The sequence below is a fragment of the Clytia hemisphaerica genome, unplaced genomic scaffold, assembly GCF_902728285.1.
Source record: "Clytia hemisphaerica strain Z4C2 unplaced genomic scaffold, Clytia hemisphaerica genome assembly, whole genome shotgun sequence".
Classification (NCBI taxonomy): Eukaryota; Metazoa; Cnidaria; class Hydrozoa; order Leptothecata; family Clytiidae; genus Clytia; species Clytia hemisphaerica.
In genome coordinates, this window is record NW_027103889.1 from 177,410 (window position 1) to 200,753 (window position 23,344).

The window sequence follows — 23,344 nt, forward strand, 5'->3', positions numbered from 1 at the left end:
TGTTGCGTTGACTGAGGGCAATATTTTCAGTACAGCCCGAAAAAACCGGTCATTATTGTATTTGTTAACCGTTTCCTTCAGCTTCGATTGATTTTGAGCGCTTTATCCAGGAAAAATAGCGAAATAAAGCAGAAAAACAAGTGAAAAGAGATAAAAAATTGCTATAATTTCTGACGTCAGAAATAAAAAATGAGAGAAATGATGTCAACGCACTGTTCATTTTCCTTTGAAAAAGTGACGTCACAATAAATTTTCCTAACGACGGGCAACTCTGGACAATGTAGGCCCGTCGTCATGCGAAAAGAACCAATTGCATTGCGCAAAAAGTCATGTAGCCCGCTTCGAAAAAGTAACCGGTTAACAATGCTTCATAAATTTTATTCATTACTCCTTATTTACTTAATTCGAACAGATTTGTGTTATTTCTCGTGAGTGTTCGAGTTATGAAGACTCCACTGTGGTAGAAAAAAAGTCGTGGTAGAAATTCAAAGAAGACCGTCAAATTCTATCGCTGTAAACTTCCTTTGACGGCAAAAACCTTTAACGAAATTTCAATTCGTTGTGGGCTAATTTCTTAGATAATGACGATAGTCTTAGAAAAGTCCAGTGAAATTCGTAAATTAAAACCCTTGTTCGTCTAAGCGCGTGTCATAAACTGTGTCGGAATCTAAACAAAACAGTCTGTTTCAAACTTTCATTTCTAAGAAACACCCCTGTATCAGTGGCCCGGTCAGATTCGCCCCGGTCGATAACCCGGTGTAAAAATCGAGTGAAGAACAATGGAAATCTCAACCCGGGCAAAAAACGAGAACTTTATCAAAAACCCCGACGAAATCTGATTTTTCTAAAGTTAAATAGCACAAACCCAGGGAAAAATCCTGACTTTTGACTTTGCCCGGTATTAAAAAATTACCGATTTTCTTGACCCAGCGACTGAAATCTCTGCTATACTCTACGATATTTCTCATTTCAATGTCACCCCGGTGAACTTTTAAGACCCAATGGATTACTGCAGAAAAGAGCTTCTTTGAAATCGTCAGCCTGCAAACCACCAAAACATTAAGATTCCAGTAGAAAGTCATCTCAAACCTCGAATCTAAGTTCAAACTCATAGAATGATCAAATATCGATTGCTTTTTTGTGATGTAGTCTAAACCTATTTATCAACACACAGGATCTTCAAATCTATTATCAAAAGTCTATAATCCTTTGAAAATCAATGAAAAGGCCCTTGATGAATACTTATGGACTTAAAATCGAAATTTTTCGGCCACAAATCTGAGTGCGTCAATCAAGCTTAAAATACTTTGAGAGGCTTAAGTTAAGGCACTTATTCGACAAACTTGACCACAATTCGTTCATACAAAAGACAATGATCCAATTACAATTGACTTTTCATAGCATGGGCCTTGTATACCTTTAGTCAAGGAAGGGAGAATCTTTGGCTCTTTTACCTTTCTAATGTTGTAACTTTTCTTCAGGTGGTTATTTAGCTATATGTCGTTAAATCCAAAACGAGTACGCAGGTTATCTTTTCAAACCAGTAATGTGTTAAGTTAACGGAATTGTTGACAGCGACAAAGACCACCAGTTCTTTTGAAGCATAAAAAGAAATCATTTTTAGGCTTTCTGATATATCCTAAAATCTTCTAATTCTCTATAAACATTTTAATGGAAATCTTATCGTCGGCGCTTTTAAAACTTCTTTCTCTAGCTCATAACGGTGGTGTTTGAAAGTACTCTTCCGACCAACAGGGACCAAGGTGTGAATTAGAGATTGACTAAATCAACCAAATATCACCAAGGTTCCGATGATAGCTCGTTAAACCCTCTTAGCTGATAAACAGTATTTGAGGATGTCAAGTAAAACGTATGGAGTCGATAGATGAGCCATACCTAGCTATCACTGACTTCTTCCACTAAGTCACCAATCAAACTCAATGACACTGTACTTCACCTTCAAAACTATTGAGAGCAAAATATGAGAATATGTACGCTAATTGCCATGACTGGTGCTGCGGTAACTGCCAGTGATATTCATCTGAAAATGACTTTAACGAAAATGACAGCTTATTGTAAACCAACTAACTTTAAATCTACCATTTCGAAAAATTAAATGTACGGTGGAGATCCCATTGCACCAAAAAATATCAGATTTTTTCTGATTTCTGTACCCTCCTCCTTTGTGGAAGATGAAGATAATATTTTGAGCCAGGAGGAACTTCCCCTTTTTGACCCTGCTTAACCCCTCACCCCGCACAAGTTAAACTCATTGGATTTCACGTGAAAAAAAAGTATTATGACTGTGTCTGAAGTCTTGTTTTTCGAAATCTCTCATGGCTTCGATGTTAAAGGTCATAGAGTTAATATATTATGGTAAATCGTCAAAAGTAAAAAAAACTAGCATGACCAGGCGAGTTCTCGTTTTTTAAACTAATGCGCCATCCATTGTAGCTTGGGTGATTTTTAACAGTTATTTTTATGGTTACCTGAGTGAAAAAGGCTTCTCTAACTTTTTTAAGTCTGTTTTCTTTTCCATTACTTTAGCCCTTTGTGACTCGAACGATGAAAAAATTGCCTCGTTGCTCAAACAAGGTCAATTATATGGGTAAGGATTCTCTCTGTTTTTACCCCTGTCTCCCTGTTGACACCCTGTCTCCCTGTCTCTATGACACTGACACTAACATAGACAGGAGGGGCGCAAAATTTGTGTAGGAGAGCAGATTTTTATGACACCCTAATTGTCTTTTTACATTATGAATAGATAATTAGAGTGTCATAAAAATCTGCTCTCCTACACAAATTTCGCGCCCCTCCTGTCTACGCTACTGTGACACTCCTGACTCAGGTTTCAACTCCTCATTAAAATTTCTCCCTAAAAATACTCCTGTCTTTGGTCTCGATTAACCAGCGACATAGGATTCCTCCTGTTGTCACCCATATCTTAGGTTTCAATGAATTAGTGAAAATTCTTTTACCACTAAGGAAAGAACGAAGAAGCTAAATGTTACTTTTCAAATTCTGTTGCTTATACAGTGAAAAAGTCCGGTGAGATTCTTAACCTTTTTCACAGGATTCTTGTACATCTATTACATGCTATTTTCTGTTCAATTTTATGGGAAGATGAACGAAATTTATGCAGATTTTTCAAGGAAGATGTTGAAAAATATTGATTTCCAGCCATCATTTCTTCGTTATTCCCGATAGATTCGTTCGACGGTGACCTTTGTGAATGGAGATTGAATCTCTCGACCCTTACCACGCTGTGCAAGGTCAATTCGTGAAACACCCACATGTAAATCCTCACTGAGTCTCGTGACCTATCTACGATGGAGGGTCTGAGATCAAAAGTGATACCGTAAAAAGATAATACCCTCTCCTTCCTACAGTTCTTAAAATCTAAAGTTACGCTTTCAAGAAAGTGATCCGTCATTTCTTAATGATGACGGTATAGTTTCTGTTTTGGTTTTGGTTTTGGTTTTGCACTGTTTGAGGTCATTTGACCTCATCTTCAAAGACCTAAATTATGTGCATTTATTTCTCAAGTATTTTGACGAGGAATGAATAACGATTTTGAAATACACCCTGGTGATATTGACTTAACTTATCTAGGATGAGGGACATAGAATGAGAATAAGATGAGATGTTACAAAATCAGCAGAATTACGAGTCGTCATCAAATATTAACCAAACAAGGTTCGACCATCATTCCAGACATGCATAAGAAAACCGTTTTTAACCGTATTGGATGCGGATTTGATTTCAAATTTAATAAAAGCTTGTAAACAAAGTAATTTGTGATATATAGATTAGCTTTAAGCTGTAATACGTTTAATCTTTAGCTGATTAGTTTAATAGTCCAATATACGCTTGCAGAGTATTAAAATGCAGAGCCACTTCAAATGATTTAATTAAACTATACCGTCTTGTCCTGACAAAAAAATGAGATTCAATTCTGTCAAGACAAAACGGGTCTACCGACACATGAAGCGATGTGATAAAGGACAGAAACATTTGAAGTTTATGAAACTTTTTCAAATGCGGAGGCCAGGGTCAGGACCAGGACAAAAACATCATCAAATAACATCCCAAATAAAATAACATAACTCTAGTAAGGTGTCCCTGTTCAAACAAATAAGGGGTTCCAAGATCGTCCCTATTTTCTATTCTAGCTCATGGTCAAATGGCTTGTGATAAACAATCCAAAAGTTTTAGATTTCTGAATAATCTACTTGACATGATGACTGGCTGCTCTTTGCAGAGGACACCCGGTTCCGTATTGAGCGGTCTAGGAGTCGTCTCATTAAAACCGTCTACGCAATGATTTATACTGCGACCAGCTTGCGAGAGACTGACACATAGTTTTTGGATCGGGTGCGTTAAGTCCAGCGTGAACCACTAGGGAACAAAGCCAGCACACTCTCACCTCATCCACGATGGATTGTGGAATCGATACCTAGCACAGCCACCGACAGACTTCTTGAGTTACTGTCTACCCAATTCCCCTCACATGGCATGGGTTGGCCCGGGCGAAGGTACATTCACTTGCCAAGTGAATCACAGCACCGAGCGGGAATTGAACCCCAACCTCCTGGACGGCAGTCAAGATTGATAACCACTACACTACTGCGCCTACTTGACATCATGCATTCTTTATAAGAAACCAATTTTATATGCAACCAAGTTTATAAACAACCAAGTTTAAAAGCAACCAAGTTTAAAAGCAACCAAGTTTACAAGCAACCAAGTTGGTAATGCTCAAAGCCTGAAATTAGCCATTTTAGCACTATTTCGTAATGTATAAGCTTTTTAGATAATCTGACATCGACAGTCAATAGCCTAATAAGCATAAATATGGTACTATATTAGGGTGATCAAAGCAAATTTTCAGAAAATTAGCTAGAAGAATGCTAAGCAACCCAAGCCCTGACCCGAAAATAGGAGTTGCTTATTAAAAAATGTGTACCAATTCATCCTGGGATCCTTGCTCAAATATCTGAATGGACTACACTACATTTAGCAATAAGCTTGACCTTCACAATTCAACATATCGCCAAAAAAATCTTTCAGAGTTGAATCAAATATTTTCATGTTTAGGTGAAATGAAACAAAAATAGCAAAGTTATGTTGAAATTCTATATTCGCAAAGGAAGATGTCGTCTAATTAGCAAATTCTCGCTAACTTCTCAAAGCCTATATTTGAAAACTTGATAATTGAAAGGGTATATTTGAAAAGTTGATAATTGAAAGGGTAAATTCTTCCTTTTGTGTGAAGTATTTCATAAGTCAGTTCCAAAAATATTTTCTTTATTCCATTTTTTGAAGTTTGTATTTATCAATCAAAAAACAATGCTCCGTTTTTCAGAAATCACTTGGTCTCTTGAATGAAGTCAAGATTCTTGAGTTTATGATAACTAACCTGAGACCAGAACATTATTGTTTTCTGCACATCACGGGAAGCTCTAAAGGGATGTGTGAAAACAAACTATCTGATAAATATGCAATCTCAAAATCGGAGGGACCGTGCTCGTTATAAAGTTACGTAATTGTGTTTAAAAATAGAGTGCCGTATCAGAAAATATTTGACTTTTTGGGGGCTGAAATTGTAGGGTATTATTTTTCCACCGGGGATGAAACTTTAGCCAAATTTCCCAGTGGGGGGAGGGCCCAACCGGGTCTGTGACACAAGAATGTATGAAGAGCTATTTCTGTATCATAAATATGGTTATTCTGAAAATAGCTGAAATATATTAAAGCAAGGATTTCGATAGTAAGATTGTGTAAAACTTCGATTTACGCATAATGAAAAGCGTTTTCAAATTAAAATGTTTCCTTCCATTATGACGGAAACTACGGAACTAATGTTCAAATTTTGAAATATAAAGTGTCATAGAAATTATGGAAATTGAATTATGATCTTAGACGGAAAATTACTTGACGGTAATTGCAAATTATAAACAAAAGCTGTATATGAGGCTGTGGGGTCCACCTAATGTTGACTTGACATTTTTTTAGTTTATTCTTTACTTAAAGTTGGGTAAAAAACAATAGAAAATGCAAAAGTAAATTTTAATTAAATGCAACTGTAGTAAGATAAAATTCAGAATAAAATCTAAAATTTGCCTATAAAAAAACACAACTACACGTTTTTTTTTTATTAAAACACCTAAAATTTGGCTGAGCCTGGATGTGCTTATTTTTTTTAGCGATTTTCAGCCTGAAATGTTCTTAGATGCGTTCTTAAATTTTTATTAAATTTAGACTACTCTAAATCGACAATATCATGCAAAATAAAGAGCACTTAAAATTGGTAAAATTTGGGCAATATTTGACTCTTGATTTAGAAAATCCATTCCTAAGTTTGTTTAAAACTGCTTGAAAAGAGGAAAAATTGTAGTTTCTTGTCATTTTTTTCCAAACTGAGGCTGGGCATGTTCTTACGATTCTCTTAATTTTTCGACGAATTTCAGCCTCAATGTTCTTATAAACTGGGTTCTAATAGAAGAAAAAACGTGTATGTACAAATATTACATTTTGATAAAGATCGTTATCATTTAAATCTTTTACAAAGGTATCTACATGATCGTGTGCTTTAATCGAGGAATGATAATATATTCCAAGAAGATACAGCTTTAAATTCCAACGCATTCACACCAAAAAAACAATATATTTTTTATATGAGGGAAGACCAGAACGGAGTTTATAACGTGATTGCAAAATTGTGAATATATACCATCCATAATACGTGGTCCAAGCCCATGGGTAGACTTCAGTAAGAGACGATTTAAGATTTCGAGCATGAATACCTACAGAGTTGCAATCACAATCATGGTCGATGAGATTTTAGTGTATTTTAGCGTTTTTCAAATTTAAAGGTTCGGGCGAGAATTGCTATTTTAGCACTTCCACTTTCTTTCATTGAATATTTCGATTTTAGAGGGGTTTGGTGGCTTCTAGGCTATATTCCAAGCCTTATTCGAGCAAATTTGAGCTTTTAAATCCTGAGATCCTAAGGTCCTAAGTCTTAAGTTAAAACTCTACTTTCCAACTGTAGTTTAAGGCACTTAAAAATCATTTGTGGTATTTAAGATTTCGCCGGGAACTCCACTTTGTCTCAAATATTTTGTCCATAATTGCAGTTAACAAAGTACCATATTTCTAAATTGATTTATTTTTAGAGCACAGAGTAACCTGTGATGGCATTTCCCAGTCGGCACACAACGTCGAAACAACGTCCATTTGACATTCATAACGTCCAAATAACGTTATTTGAACGTTAAAACAACGTTGTGTACCAGCTGTTCTCTATCAGGATACTCCCCCCTTTTCCCATGTCCACAAAACATCCAAACAAGGGGGCAGTAATTAAAGGGTGAGAGCATATAAGAATTTACGAGAAGTTTTGCTTGATCTTATGATAAAAAATTTCTTACCCTTCTTAATGCCCGGAGTTTCTTGTTAGATTTTTTGCATAGTTATGTAACGTGGGAATTGAATGATTGTTTTCTGTCGATTTCTACGCCAAAGATTTTTATAACATCAAATAATTTTCAGGGGTTGGCAACTATTGAGTTGTGTTTAAACCAATCAAGAGCTATTCGTACGTAAACGTAAAAGAATTACTGCAGCCAGAGGACGATAAAGTGTTGTCATCTGCAAAATTTGAAATTTCCATGATAATATAAAATAGGTCATTAATAAAGGCGTTAAACAATAATGCATGTATCTGCGACAACATGGCACATGGCATAAACTTCTTATTTAGTCCAGGATTTTTGTTTATAAATCTATTTGAAAGGTAAATTTTGATCTATCAATCTGGCTTATATTTAAATCAACTCTAAAATCAATAAGATGTGAATATTAAATAAAAAGACCCACTCATATTATCCCAGCCCGAGTACCCAGGAAACTGTTGCCATCTTTGGATCTAACGACAAGCTACTGATACAGGGGTGTCTTAACCCTTGAATGATACAATTATTCATTAATGATGTCCTCAAAAATTAGTAAGGTGATTATTGTAATAATCTCATGGTTGATTTAAATTCGATTGACGTTTTTGCTTACGTTAATTTGTAATTTCCCGCGAACTTGTAATTTCCCTCCTAGCTTTTGTAATTTCCCTCCTAGATTTTGTAATTTCCCGCAAAAGTGAAATTTCATCGTTTGGAAATTCATCACCTTTTTCGACTTTCTTACTAACTTCAAAGGCTTAAGTAAATGGAATACTATCCAATTAAAACTCGATTCGCGTTTCTATGACTTTTTTGAGACCTCTTTTTAAATTTTCAGATTGCTTTCCAGTGTTAAATTGACGTCTTTCAGAATTGTTAGAATTTCAATCCAAACCATGAGATTAACCAGGAATCCCATGCTTGTTTCGTGAAATTCTGGATAAATTACCCTCTGTCAAATTTCGAAATGTTTTAAATTTCCCTCGTTGCACTCGGGAAATTTCAAAAAATTTCAAAATTGACCTCGGGAAATTTATCCCGAATTTCCCTTATAACCATGAGATTACTAGTACAAATTCTAACAATTCTGAAAGACGTCAATTTAACACTGGAAAGCAATCTGAAAATTTAAAAAGAGGTCTCAAAAAAGTCATAGAAACGCGAATCGAGTTTTAATTGGATAGTATTCCATTTACTTAAGCCTTTGAAGTTAGTAAGAAAGTCGAAAAAGGTGATGAATTTCCAAACGATGAAATTTCACTTTTGCGGGAAATTACAAAATCTAGGAGGGAAATTACAAAAGCTAGGAGGGAAATTACAAGTTCGCGGGAAATTACAAATTAACGTAAGCAAAAACGTCAATCGAATTTAAATCAACCATGAGATTAGTACTAGTAATCTCATGGTTATAAGGGAAATTCGGGATAAATTTCCCGAGGTCAATTTTGAAATCTTTTGAAATTTCCCGAGTGCAACGAGGGAAATTTAAAACATTTCGAAATTTGACCGAGGGTAATTTATCCAGAATTTCACGAAAACAAGCATGAGATTCCTGGTTAATCTCATGGTTTGGATTGTAATCTCATGGTTGATTGAAATTCGATTGACGTTTTTGCTTACGTTAAATTGTAATTTCCCGCGAACTTGTAATTTTCCTCGCTTTGTAACTCCTAGTAATTTTGTAATTTCCCGCAAAAGTGAAATTTTCATCGTTGGAAATTCATACCTTTTTTCGACTTTTTACTAACTTCAAAGGCTTAAGTAAATGGAATACTATCCAATCAAAAACTCGATTCGCGTTTCTAAGACTTTTTGAGACCTTTTTAAATTTCCAGTGATTTCCAGTGTTAAATTGACGTCTTTCAGAATTGTTAGAATTTCAATCCAAACCATGAGATTAACCAGGAATCCCATGCTTGTTTCGTGAAATTCTGGATAAATTACCCTCTGTCAAATTTCGAAATGTTTTAAATTTCCCTCGTTGCACTCGGGAAATTTCAAAAAATTTCAAAATTGACCTCGGGAAATTTATCCCGAATTTCCCTTATAACCATGAGATTACTAGTACTAATCGCACGATGAGTTATTTTTTCTTCTTTGGCGCGTCTTCAAAGAGAGCAATTAATCGTTAACTGCATTCTGTAGAGAGCAATTAATCGTTAATCACACTCTTCGATGAGGCACCAACGTTTACAAAATTGATTTTAATGTTTTTTCTTACATTTTTTTATCGAACGTTTTAATTGCATTCGTAATTCATTTTTTGAGAAAGAAAATTTCCCGAAAATTTATAAACAGAAATAAAAAAACATAGAGAGAAGAGAAAAAATATAAAACTTTCAGTGTAATTTACTTTCCTAACGGGGAAAAAGTAGCGAGAGCCATTGTGCGATTAGCTCGTAATCACATAAAATAACTCGTACAATTCGAAAATTGCACTCGTGATTTTTTTGTTTCAAATTTTCCTCGTCCTTTCGGACTCGAAATTAATAACAAAAAAATCACTCGTGCAATTATTCTCGAATTGCACTCGTTATCATGTGATTACATATACTTATTGATGTTTAGATGTTCAATATTTACAACAAAAAATTTAGATAGCATTTTATCTAAATAAACTAAAATACACGAGAAAAAAATTACAAAAATTACGTAATTATAAATATATCGCCTGCAATATAATCTTCTTTTTTTTTGCAATAATAAATTGTTTATGACTATGAGATAACTTTGCAGAGCAATCAAATCTAAAAGTTTATTTACAATCTTTCAAAAAACCAAGATTGGTTTTCTGACTGAAAAGATCTCTAAACGAATAAATCCTGTAAAAAATAAAATGTTTCTCGAAGAATACCTCAGCTAATGATTTAAAAGTTGATAAAGGTTATTTTACCCTTTTGAATGGATATTCAATAACTGCCAGACCTGCCAACCTCGAGAGTCAAAGGCTTTTCCCAGCTGGCACTCAACGTTGTTTTAACGTTCAAGTGACGTTAACTGGACGTTATGAATGTCATATGGACGTTGTTTTGACGATGTGTGCCAGATGGGTTAATTCTTTCCTCTAAAGACCAAGATACAGTTAAAAACCATATTCTCTGCAAGGATTTTTATAAAAATGGTGTTCCTAAAAAGAGGTCTTTAAAATTCTTCCAAATTTGCAGGTTACTGGTGATTCTTAGGTGTAGCAGGTGATAGTGCAATTTTATATGGCAACCTTCAGACCCGAAGAAAAATTTAGTTCAAACTGTAAGCCTAAAACATTGGCAGGTCTGCACTATTATGGAGCTGAAACTGTACAGTTAAGAAATAAATCTGAAGTTTATATTCATCTTTTAAATCCACTTATAATTGTTTTTTGCTCTTTTACGCATGCACAGTGTGTTGCTGAACCAATGTTGATTTTTCTGGAGTTTGAGGGATCGCAATCAAATATCACTTCGACCTGTTGTTGTTTTGTTGGTCTACAATGGTAGTAATAATATTCACTGGCTAGACAACTACCACTACAACCTTGAATCACTACCTCGCGTTCACACGAATTCATTATAATCTTTTGCGTGATAGTATGTGTTATACAACTCTCGACTGTATTCCCAGATAATTTTCTTCTGGTTCTGCGGCTAAGTTTGGACATTAAGTACTGTCGGAAGGATTTGACTCTAGCATCTAATGTTGTTGTTTGGTTGACTGTGTAGATGTTTTTATTTTGTTGTTTTGTTTTGACGAGTGTTTGTTGTTGGCCGTTCGAATGTTCGATGATGATTTGAAGATCCTCGTGATCTGATTGGATGGTGATTGAACCAATCACAGCGTTCACTAATGACATCACAATCAATAGCATCTGAATAGAAAAACGATGATTAATTAATTGCATTGAATCGATAATAATTTTGACAAACTTGTGCGTTCACACGACTTCAGAAGGAGGCCTGGAAAACCCGAGTTACAAGAACCCAAGCTTTTTTTGCCAAGTTTCGTCTAAAGATTACTCGAAAGTTTAAGTAATGTATTAAAGTTTCGAGTTATGTAACTCGAAAACAAAATTTTAAAAAATAATTCGAGTTACATAACGACAGAAAAAAACTTTCTCGAGTTAAGAAGTCCCTTTATGACGTCATAAATTGAGACTTAGGACGTCACATTCGTCTTAACTCGGGTTTTTGTAACTCGGGTTTTCCGGGCCTCACGCAGAAGGGGGAGAAAGTGCTTGCACAAAAATGCTGTGTAAGCAAATGATACTTCACACATTGAATTCTGTTCTTTAAGTTACAAATTAACTTTAAAGCTTTGGACTCCGGACTTTCTCATGGTTTTTGACTTGTTCGACTTCAAATATTAAAAATTGTATCAAAAGCTTTTTCCAGTGTCTGCCGTCCATTATTCTTCCTATCTTCTAATACCTCAACTATCGCATTACTCTGAACACTAATTTTGACAAAATGCGAAAGCTGAAAAATTGCATTCTGAATTAATACCTTTGCACCATGCATGACTTTTCACTTCTAAACAAAGTTATTGAAATTCAAGAAGTTCAGTTTAATTAAATAGTCAAAACTTATTTGAGCTTTGAGAGAGAACTCTTCTCTGATATTTATACTTAACTAACAGACCGCTGCGCAATAATTACTCTATAATTAAAACTCTCAATGATGGTAAGTTATTTTAGGCAAATTTCAAATTACCCCCTCCTTTCTTCTCTTTTTGCACTTTATCATGGACACGAACCTTAACTTAAACGTGGGCTGAGAATTAGAAAAACGTAAAATGATTTGATTTCCATGGTCTTTTTACTACACGTTTTTTTATATAAGAATAAACAATAGAAGAACATAAGGCTTCGATCGTGATCAAATTGTTAAGAACAAAGTTAAGAACATTTTGAGGCTTTACAGACCCCAAAACACCAAGGAAAATAGGCAAAAATACTCACAAAATGGGGAATATAAGAACATGTTAAGAACATTTATGGGCTTTAAACTCGAAAAGTTAAGAATATCCGAAGGCTTCAGAAACTTTGGATATTCTAATGAAAAAGGTGTATTCTTTCCAAGAGTCCTTTTTAGTGCCTCTGTGCTGTTTTTAACTTGGTTATTTATAACACCCCTGTCTCAGTGCCCCGGTAGAACTTTTTCCCTCAGTGGGGATTAAAATTTCTATCAAAATGTCAATGGGCATAAAAAATCTATTGTTTCCAGCTCGAAAATTCCAGTGGGGATGGTTTTCGAGTGCAATTTTTTACATTCAGTTTTCAATGGGGATAAAATCATAGAGCAATTTCGCAGCGGGGTTGAAATTGTAAGATATTTTTTCCAACGGGGACGATTTTTTGGCTTATTTTTCCACCGGGGTGGGGGTGTTTTATAAATCACTCAGTCTTACTTTTCAAAATACGTTCATAATAATTTCCTGGTGAGATATTTCAAATATACTCGGGAGTTCTAGTTGAGCATTTCAAAAATCAATAAAAAGACGAGCATTTATCCAAAACTGTTGATTAATCTCCTTTCGTCAATATACCTTTTTCAGATCATTGTTTAACAAAACTATAAGGGTAGGTGGCTAAGAAATATTATTCTTTCAAAGCTCAGATGGTGAAGATTCATTTTTATCGTCTTTTCTTAACCCTTTCCGTGCCGATGTCGTATATATCCGACATGCAAATTTTCACTCTACATCCGACATCAAATTTTTTTACCTAATTGCCGAGGCCTTTAAAAAAGAGTGAGCTCTATTGCCGAGAAATCAGCTTTTAGGAAAATGGTTTTCTTATTTGCCAATGTCGTATATATCCGACATAAAAAAATCCATAGTAGTAGTGAAAGTATATATTAAGTGCTCATAAGATTTATTTCAGGTTTATTTTAGTCTATCATAAAATATATATAAAACAAATGTCAAATACAAATGTCAAACATTGGCAAATAGGAATAAAATATCCTTGTCGTATATATACGACATGCGGCAACACGAGTTAAAATTTGCATGTCGTATATATACGACATCGGCAAATCAGGTTACTAAAAAAAAATTACCAAATGGATTGGGGTACAAAAACAAGGTAACGGCACGCAAAGGGTTAATTGCCCCGCAGGGGCTTTTGTTGCTTCACGTAGCGGACTTGCTCGCCAGAAAAATATTCATGTTCATGTTGTTTCTTCCGATTCTGAGCGGGCCGCCGCGGTTAAAAAATGTTCGCGCGTACCTAATATTATATCTCTTTTGTTGCTACTTCAAATCAATAACTCTTGATTGAAGGTCATATACCTTTCGGTAATTAGTGTGAAAAAATTGAGCATATTTATTTTTATTATAAGCATCTACTTTATAAGAATCAAATCAATATCTCTTGATTGAACGCAATATGCCTTTCGGTAATTAGTTCTTACAAAGTAAACAAATTATGGCAAAAAAGATGAGCATATTTATTTTTATTATAAGCAATGCCCCCCCCCCAATAATTTTTTCAAAAATGGTTATTTTGCAAAATGCAAATATTTCTTTTTTAATTTGTCATAATTGTCTTTTAAGTGCATGTTTTGAGTGTATTTTCAAGCAATGTAGAGCTCAAATTTTCAAAATCCCCCCCCCTCGGGCCAAACCATGGCTGGCCATCGCGGTGTCACTAAACTTCAGCCTCCCCCCCAATATGAAAATGCTTCCTACGGCACTGGTTATAATAATGAACTTAATAATTTTTCCCACTGGTTTACGTAAGGATCAGACTCGGTGACGTGCTCGTGCGTAACAAGGTTGGCGTGAACACGTATCACTTACGTAAAGTGAAGGACCGACTCATCAGTTCCATTGAACCAGAAGGATCTGACGTTGAGTGGTATCTTCAACGACCAAACTCAATGTACTGTTTAATCGCTTGTGGTTGATGGAAGATTACCATCATACAAAAATTATGCTAGTTGCAGAGTAATTAGTGCCATAGAAATTCTATTCCTTTTTTGTTAGCTGCGCTAGAAACATTGTCATAAGTGCTCCCACAAGACACTTTTCTCATGTCCGATACATAATGCATTCCACAAAAATCAGTCTGTCATTGGTTTTTCATTGTTTGAGACATTTCATTCATTGTCTATAAAACTTTTCAGACAATTAACTTGATAAGAAACAACGACATTTCCTTAGGGTGTTTCTCAACTAACTGCTTCAGCTAAATAACCTGAGATCATAGTATAAGAAAGCCGCGGCTGGAATATGTACCACGTTGTCTTCTCAGTTAATTGCTGTTCCATCTCTGTCTCCGAGCTTTATAAGAACATCAAAATGCTCAGTTTATTATTGGTAGATAGTTTTTGGGATTTTTCTCTTATTTTCCTTCACAAAAAGTTTTTTTATTGCTAGATATATTTGAATCTGTACCCAATAGAGCACTTGAACTAATTTGGACATATTTTAGGGGTATTTTGTGGAAAAGAAATAGTTTTTCGCCAAAATTGAAATTATAAGAACTATATTCAAGATGACAACTTTCTTGTCACTTTGAAAGATAAATTTTGAAGGTGCTGGCTTGAAACTTTCACAGTATTATCTAAATGTACTTTTTCATTGATTTCTAAAAATATTTCACTAAAATATTGCGAAGGCATTCGAGGCACTTTGTTCATTTTTGAGTTCTTTCAGGCCAGCCATTTTGTGCTTGTTTAAATTACTCATTGTTGATCTTTCCTTTACAATGACTTTATAATGCACGTGTATTATCAAGGGTTTATCATTAATGTCTAAAACGCACTGAGAAGTAAGTATTAACAACAAACCAATAAAACTTATCATTAAAGGTCGCGTTCAGACATGAAAGTTTAAGTTAAAGGCTTAAGTAGTACTAAGTTGATATGGGAAATAAGAAATGCAACGACTTAATTGCTATTTCATCTTTTAGATTACACAAAAGAGGAAAAAGGAATCCCCTTTTGAATGTTTGAGCAAGGCTTCGTTTTTGATAGAGGAGATCGCAAACAGTTTTGTTGCGGAGTATGGGAATCTCCATACTTCGATCCATGATATTCTCATTAAAAGCCCATTAAATGCCTAAATTGCTAGAGACGCTCCGAGCGTCGCTAAGTCATAAATTTCACGTTCTCCTTTCAAAATTTACAAAAGGAGCATGCTTTTCACTTGCGAATTCTGATTTCGTCTATTCAGAAAACTGTGATAATATCGTAAAAACTTTTTTTTTAAACCAGAGGGTGATTCCTTTTTAAACTTTGGTTTAACTTATGAGGAGCGTGCAGCTAAATATAAAAGGAATATAAAAGAAACATGTGAACACGACCAAAGATGCTACATTACTGATCTCTTGATCAACAAATAGTCATCAAATACGACATAGATAGAACAACAGAAGTTCAGATGTTATCATTCCAGTCGCGGCTTTCTTATACAGGGTGTCCCTAATTAAAGTATCGAGTTTGAACATGCGATTGAGTAGAAAAGTTTGTGTGTGTTATCGCTAAAATATAAGAACGTTCTCCATCACACAGGCTTATTACAAAAGGTAGTTACAACGTATAAATTAATCGTAATGACAAAGAAAAAAGAGGGAGAGCTTAAAATACAATTTTGTGAACACGCACATAAAACTTTCTACTCATAGTTGTGTTTCGACTCGATACTTTAATTAGGGACACCCTGTACTATGCTGATATCAGATCATCATTGTTTTCTGTCCACTACGCTAAAGCTCTGGGATGGGTGAACACATAACAATCTGACGCATATGCAATCTCGAAATCGTAAGGACCACGTTCGTCTAAAAGGACTGGGAATAATAACAAAGTTGCGTGATCGTGTTTGAAAATAGGGTGCCATTTTGAGGAAAATTTATTTTTTGACTTTCCAGCACACAACAAGATTCTTGTTGTATAATTTTCCGCGGGAGGACTATTTGCCTCAGAAGGTTAATTTTTAAGCGCCTTTAGAGGTTTACCGTACGCGTAAGAAAATTATGACCAGCGCTGTTTTCAGGTTAAAGCTAACAGAATTAATGTAACTTTTGATAAAACGATGAATAGCCCAGACTATTTGTAACATTTTTGGATGAAAAGAAATGGTTGCACGTTAATTTTTTCTTTTCAGAAAAATATTGTATTTCCCAAAGCAACACAGGAGAAAAATCGTTGAATCTTTTGTATTTTGCACGCATTTTCTAATCCACTAGATACATGGTCGAGGGCATGTATGAGAGAACAACAGAGCGAGGATATCCACACAGATATGATCCACTATCAGGAAATACAAAAGGTTTTTCGATTTTCTCCTGTGTTGCTCAAAAGCCATCTCTTTTCATCCACAAATTGTATTGGCTTCTATCAAAAGACCCCTTTCTTAAAGAACCTGTAGGAATTTTTCAGCCAGTAAAAACTTTTTACGAAAAAAACCCGTAAAAAAACATATTGAAAGTCGAGAGGGATTGATATTGCCACGTTTGTTATGGTTCGGGATTCAATTCCATTATTTTGAATCAGAAAACTCAGTGGGTATGGATGAAATATTGCAATATTGTGTAGTAAGGATTTATTTATTTGATTATTTTTATCGGAGACAAATAATATAGTATGGTTTTCCACGGGGAAAGATAATTTGGCCAATGCATAATAAAACGCCAGTTCGAATGGTTCTGCCCTGTGCAATGTTTTCCATTCAATTTTTGATGGAGACAAAATCATGCATGGGCCCTGAAGTGGAGTTAAAGTTTCAGGGTATTTCTTTTGTGGTCAATTTTTCCAAAGGGGTGGGATGTCTACCGGGTCTGATTCGCAGATCTTATAGATATACAGGCTGTCCGGAAAAAAAGTCGTAGTCGAGTTGTAGTCGACACCCTGTACTTCCCATACCTATACGAAACTGAGTGCAGAAAATGACGACAAAAAGTTGAGCAAAAGTCTGAAAATATCTATCCTGTCAATTGTACTTTTGTAAGCCGTAAACAAAACGTTAATTATCTTTTTATGTCATGAATAGATTATTACAGTGTCATAAAAATCTGTTCTCCCTACGCAAACTTTTCGCCCCTTCTATCTACACTACTGCGGAATGTTCTTGCTGGCTGTAAAAACTTTTAGTTTTACAAACAGTGTCATCGATAAAAAACGAAAGCGTACCTGTTTCATCTCCATACCAAACTTCTCAGATCGTACTACAAAGTAAAAGTGTATGGCAGCCAAGTGTATGGTAATCAAAATAAGCTTGAGTTTATAGACCCTGTGTGGTAACTTTCTGATGAATTCAATGTTCTTCCAATATTGTCTCTTTTCTCCTGAACGTCACATCAACAGTAAAACAAATGATATAAGACGTAGGTATCATCCAATCATATAGAGAACTGACTAATGGTACAATGATCGTCTAATGGCTATTCCATATAAGGAAGTTAGTATTCTTTGTGTTTTTCTGTAACAGCTACCATCCAAGTCGACGTATTTGCATAACAAAACCAAAACAAATATGCTTCATATTTCTTTTTGAAATTGCGTGGGGTAAGAAAAAACAATTTTTTGCAATATTTTGTTTGTTTTTCTACACAATTACTGGTATATTTTAATGCAGTTTTGACTATGTGCTAGGGTATTTTGATGAGGATATTACACGCTTCTTAAATACCAATAATCACCAAATTTACAACCCATAATCTTACATAGAAGCTGTTCAATGGAATGTTCAATTTTCTTTTTATGGCTAAATAATACAATTTTCAGACAAAAATTACTTCAATTTACTTCACAGTACTTCATGTTAATACAATCATCAGCTGTACAAGACTAAATGAACAAAATTCCTTTTAACAGTGTGTTCCGCAAAAAAGTAAACTCAAATAAATAAAGTCAACTTTTGAAATAAATGATGATCTGTTTTGATGATTTTTAAAACTACTGAAAGCACAGCTATTCAGCTTTCTACTGTCCAAATTTCATTTCGAACAATTCTTCTTTAGTGAAATATGACGCTTTTACTACACCCTGTTGAAGTTTAAAAAAAGTCGAGATGCATCATTTTTATTACCAAAGAGTTAATTAATTTTTGATGGACAGGTCTGTTTTTTTGTCAATTTGATGAAACTTTGCATTTTGAAAGATTGACCTGTGCAGCTTGGAAATTAATTATCGCATTAACAAAAGGCTTTTCCAAAGGAATTCTTTCAGCAGTGGAAAGAAGAATGATTTTTCTTTCTTTTGTATTAAAAATTTAGATTTTTTTCATCTTTCTATCAATATGAAATTAACGTTACTTTTTAGTGAAGTAATTATGAAAAAATTTACTTGATCTCCGATGTTTAAAATCTACACCTTTGCTTACTTACGACTTGATATCTCTTGAATCGAAAATTCTCTTGCGATAAATTTTTTACCACGAAAAGCTTGATGGTTATACTTTTAGCTGGTTTAAAAAGTAAGCTCAATATATAGATAGTTTTTCAGAGCTACGCTTTACTTTTTGAGTATACTTTTTTTGCGGAACACACTGTATATAAATTACAAAAAGTTAGATATAATTGACCTGGGAATATGGATGTCGTAAAAAATCCATGTAGCATAATACAAAAAGAAAACTAAAATAGCTGAATGATATGAAATTTTTGTTGTTTTATCAGATAATTTTTTTGACCCTAGGTGCGTGAAGTTCTAACAACCGGGATACGTTCAAACATAGTTTGAGCTGTAATTCAGGGATAGCTCTCGTACCCAGAGTAACTTTAAGCGAGCTAATACGAGTTTGGGATAGAGCTGTAAAATGCAAAATAACTTTTCGAATAACTAGTGAAACTTTTAGTAAAAACTTGTTAATAAAGGGTGCGATTAGACATGACAGATGAGTTAATTAGGACTTGACAGGCACACCTTGAGTTAATGGCTTTGATTAATTAATGTCAACCTGAGTGATATACTATGATTCATATATATTATGTAAGTTTTCCGCCTTTAAAGAGCCATTATAACTATTCTCCATTCATCCCAAATCAAGTGTAAGTGGCCGGTATGTAGGTATAGATTAGATTCCGTGGAGAATATGACATCTCTCATCATATGTGCTACGTTAAAAAAAAAAACTCTGTAAGAATGAGTTAAAGGGATGATCAGATGGTCTGAGATAATCTGCCTGCAGATAGCTTCTAGGATTTTAGGAAAATCCTCTAAATTTTTCGGTGTATTTATTTTCTTAACTCAAGTTATGCCAATTTGAAATCTCGAAAAATGGGACGTTTCAGGGACTTTTCACACTTTTTTCTATTGTTTTCAAGCAAAGGTTCAAAATTTCAAAGTGGCATAACTTGAGTTAGGAAAATAAGTACACCGAAAAATTTAGAGGTTTTTCCTAAAATCCTAGAAGTTATCTGCAGGCAAAATATCTCAGACCATCTGATTATCCCTTTAACGTCAATATTTTAGATAGTTCGAATCAAATTTTTTTCGAATATCATGTACTATATTCTGAAATAAGAAAAACTAAGAAATAAGCCCAAAAGCAAAGAAAATTCACAAATGGGTTTTTTGCCAAAGAGAGTTTACAGTCGGTAGATTTTGCCACTCGAAAAAGAAAGGATGGACTCGCAGTGTTTAACTCCAACGAGTGCTCATTTGAGCCCTAAAACGAGCCGTTTTAAAGGCCAAGGTTTTCTCGTATCTAGGTAGACGTACTTTTCATGCAGTTCGGAAAAAATGCAAGGCATTACACGTGGAGTTTATATCAACGACTAATACCATACAGTAGAGTCTCTTTAACTCGAACCTTTATAACTCGAATGTTTTAATGGTCCCTTCAGTAAACAGTATCCCATCTGTATGTATTACAGAAACTCCTACTGAAGAATTTTTTCCTTTTATTGAGGTCAAAGAAGTGAAACTTTTTTTTGACACAGTTGAATTCCAATAACATCGAGATGAGTGGGTCTAGCAATGACAGTTATTTGCTTTAAAAACTTTAGAAACTTTGATGGTGTCAGAGGGTAGCAAACAAATTCGTTGTTCTACAGAAGTATTGACATATGGAAGCACAATTATTTTGATAGCCCTGGGAAATATATTACTGTAAATAGATAAATTTAAAAACAATTTCAATTTTCTTTTTTCAATGATGTCTGTGTGGGTATTCGTAAGAACGTGAGGACGTGAGTAATTATACATATCGGTCGTCCAATATCTTAATTGCAAGTCACGTCAGTTGAGGTTTGCAGTGCAATCAAATTTTTACGTGGGAATATGGTGACTATGCATATTATTTGCAATATCAACCGTAGCCTTCATTTGCCGTAATAAACAATATTGTTTAGATTGGCCGACTGTTTTATTAAATAAGCTTTTTGTTCCTTTGAGAGAATTCAAACTGTTCTTACTTTTCCCTTTACAGTAGGTATTTTCTGAAACAAATTCTTTTTGTTTCACACTGATGCGTTCCACACATAGATTTATAAAGCCCGAACGGCTAGATGTCGGCCTTTAAGCTATATCGCAGGCAAAAAAAAGTGAATATCGGAAAAATATTGTTGCTATTGTTTTCGAAAACCTGCGAAGCTCCTGATTGGTCAATCGCTGAAGTTCTATTGTAATGTCACGTGACTTAGTTAGGATTTCCTACCTCGCCTCGACACACTTTTCAGCAAAAGCTTTACATCTAGCCCTTCTGGCTTTATAAATCTATGGTTGCACACTGATGCTCGAGTTGAAGATATTATACTCACGATTAAATTAGACCACAAATAAATGAATTATTCATCCTTTGTTTACTTTTACAACGATTTCGAAATTGCACAATAAGAGGATATTTAAATTGTCCTTAAAATGTCATCACTCCTACTATATTTCGCAAACCATCACGATGTTGCAATTTCAAATCTACAAAAATTCGAAAAATTCCGTGATACCGCCACGTTTTATATTTGACCAGCTTATGTAGTTAGTTTTTTATAGCGTTTATGATTCTATCACATCTTTCAGAAAATTTCAAAGATGGTATAGTTGGCTCATGGTAAGGGATTTATGCTTAATCAAATACATAGAAAATAAAACGGAAAATAATCAAAATATTGTGTATCTTTCATGCGGAAGTGTATTTTCAATACCTAGGTCATATTCCTATGGAACCTATCCACTCATTGGGAATTCCATGCAACGGTGAAACTAGACGATCATTATCACTGAAAAAGGGAATAATTCAGGATGCGGGATGAATTTGAAAACGAGTTTAGTTCAGGGCGGAGTAAATAGTGGCGGAGGTGTTTGCATTTTTGCATGTTCCAAAACTCTACCGCTACTATTTTTCCCGTAAACCACCCTGACGCCCTGACTCTGTGCATATATACTTTCCCGCGTTTACTGACCCTCTAAAGAGTACCGTGAAAAACACAGGTCAAAATCATATATTGACGCTGTGCCGACGAATCGAGTTTCTATTCATCGCGCAATCAACGAAGACAAAAGTAACCATGACGACCATCCAATCTTGGATGAAGTTCAAAGTTGATATTTTTATTCCCGTCGTTGAAAACACAACTAAAAATATCATCAATGCTTTTTAAAAAGAGTCAGCGATAGAGAATCATAACATAAAGTCTGTCTATTATTTCGATTCAATTAAAAGTGACATTTCCATAATTAATAGTTTAGTAATTACTGTTATACATTTGGGGATCATGTAAAAGATTTCTTTTAAAAGAAACTCACTTCAATTACACTTGTAGGTTTCTGGGGAATTCGTAAATAGTAAACTGCATACTGATACAGTCTGCTAGACATTAATAAGGTAATATTTGCTCTTCATCTTTGATTCTTTCTACAGTGATTAGATTGACACATGCGCGATGAAATTTCTATTATTGGTCTTCAGAGGTTAATATATTCTTTGAAAACTTAACCTCTGATACTCAGGGTATCTAAAGGGACATTAGCATACGATTCTACTGTGAAACTTTATCGAGTTTTTATGTATCTGTTTTCGACGGCCGAGAGGGTAGGTTTTTATTTGTATATATCATAGCTGACTTAGGAAGACGGTATACCACTATTACCGTCCTCGATTTTTCGGGTCAAAACTGCGGGTTTTTCCAAATCGTTTCGGTCTCTCCGAGTCAAACTCAATCAGCAAGGGTGCTAATAGGAACCTATTGTGTGGGTTACGGTAGACGATCCTATCGTCTACACAAGATCACTAAAAAAAGGGAATAGTTTAGGAGAGGAGAGGAGACGCGTGATAAATTCGGTAAGCAGTGTTTACAGTGTAGACGACGATACCAATTTGGGGCAAATGAAAAAAACTGAAAAAAGCCGTGGATTTGCCTTTGTTTATTATCGACGATTTGGTTCGACCATTTTCAAAACATTCAAAAACGAAAAAAATAGATAGAACTCTTATTTTTCGACACTGGCTGCAGGATGAATAGTTCCAAAACTCTACCGCCACTTTTTTCCCGTAAACCGCCCTGACGCCCTAACTCTTTCCCGCGTTTACTGACCTCTAAACGGACGATAACATCGTCTAGGGTTGCGGCGATTTCGGATAACAGCAGCAGACTGTGATATTAGCATTGCGGGTTTGTAGTTAAATGTCATCCAACCTATTCAAAGCTTGCCAAATGTCACGACGAAATAAGAGAAAATGGCAATTTTCTAAAATTGGCAAGAATCACTATCCGTTAGAGAGTTTGACCTGTTTTATAAAAAATAGGACACTCGCGCGAAATAAGAGAAAATTGTAATTTTCTTGAATTGGTTAGAATCACAATTAGTTACACAGAAAGTTTGACATAAAAGGGATAGTTTTAAACTGATTTCACATCTTACCAAAAAGGTATATAAACATATTGGAAGGTGGCCACTAATGAATTAGCCTTAAAAAATTAGTAATTGGGATATTTTAAGTACAGTTGATGCTCTCTAATTCGACGT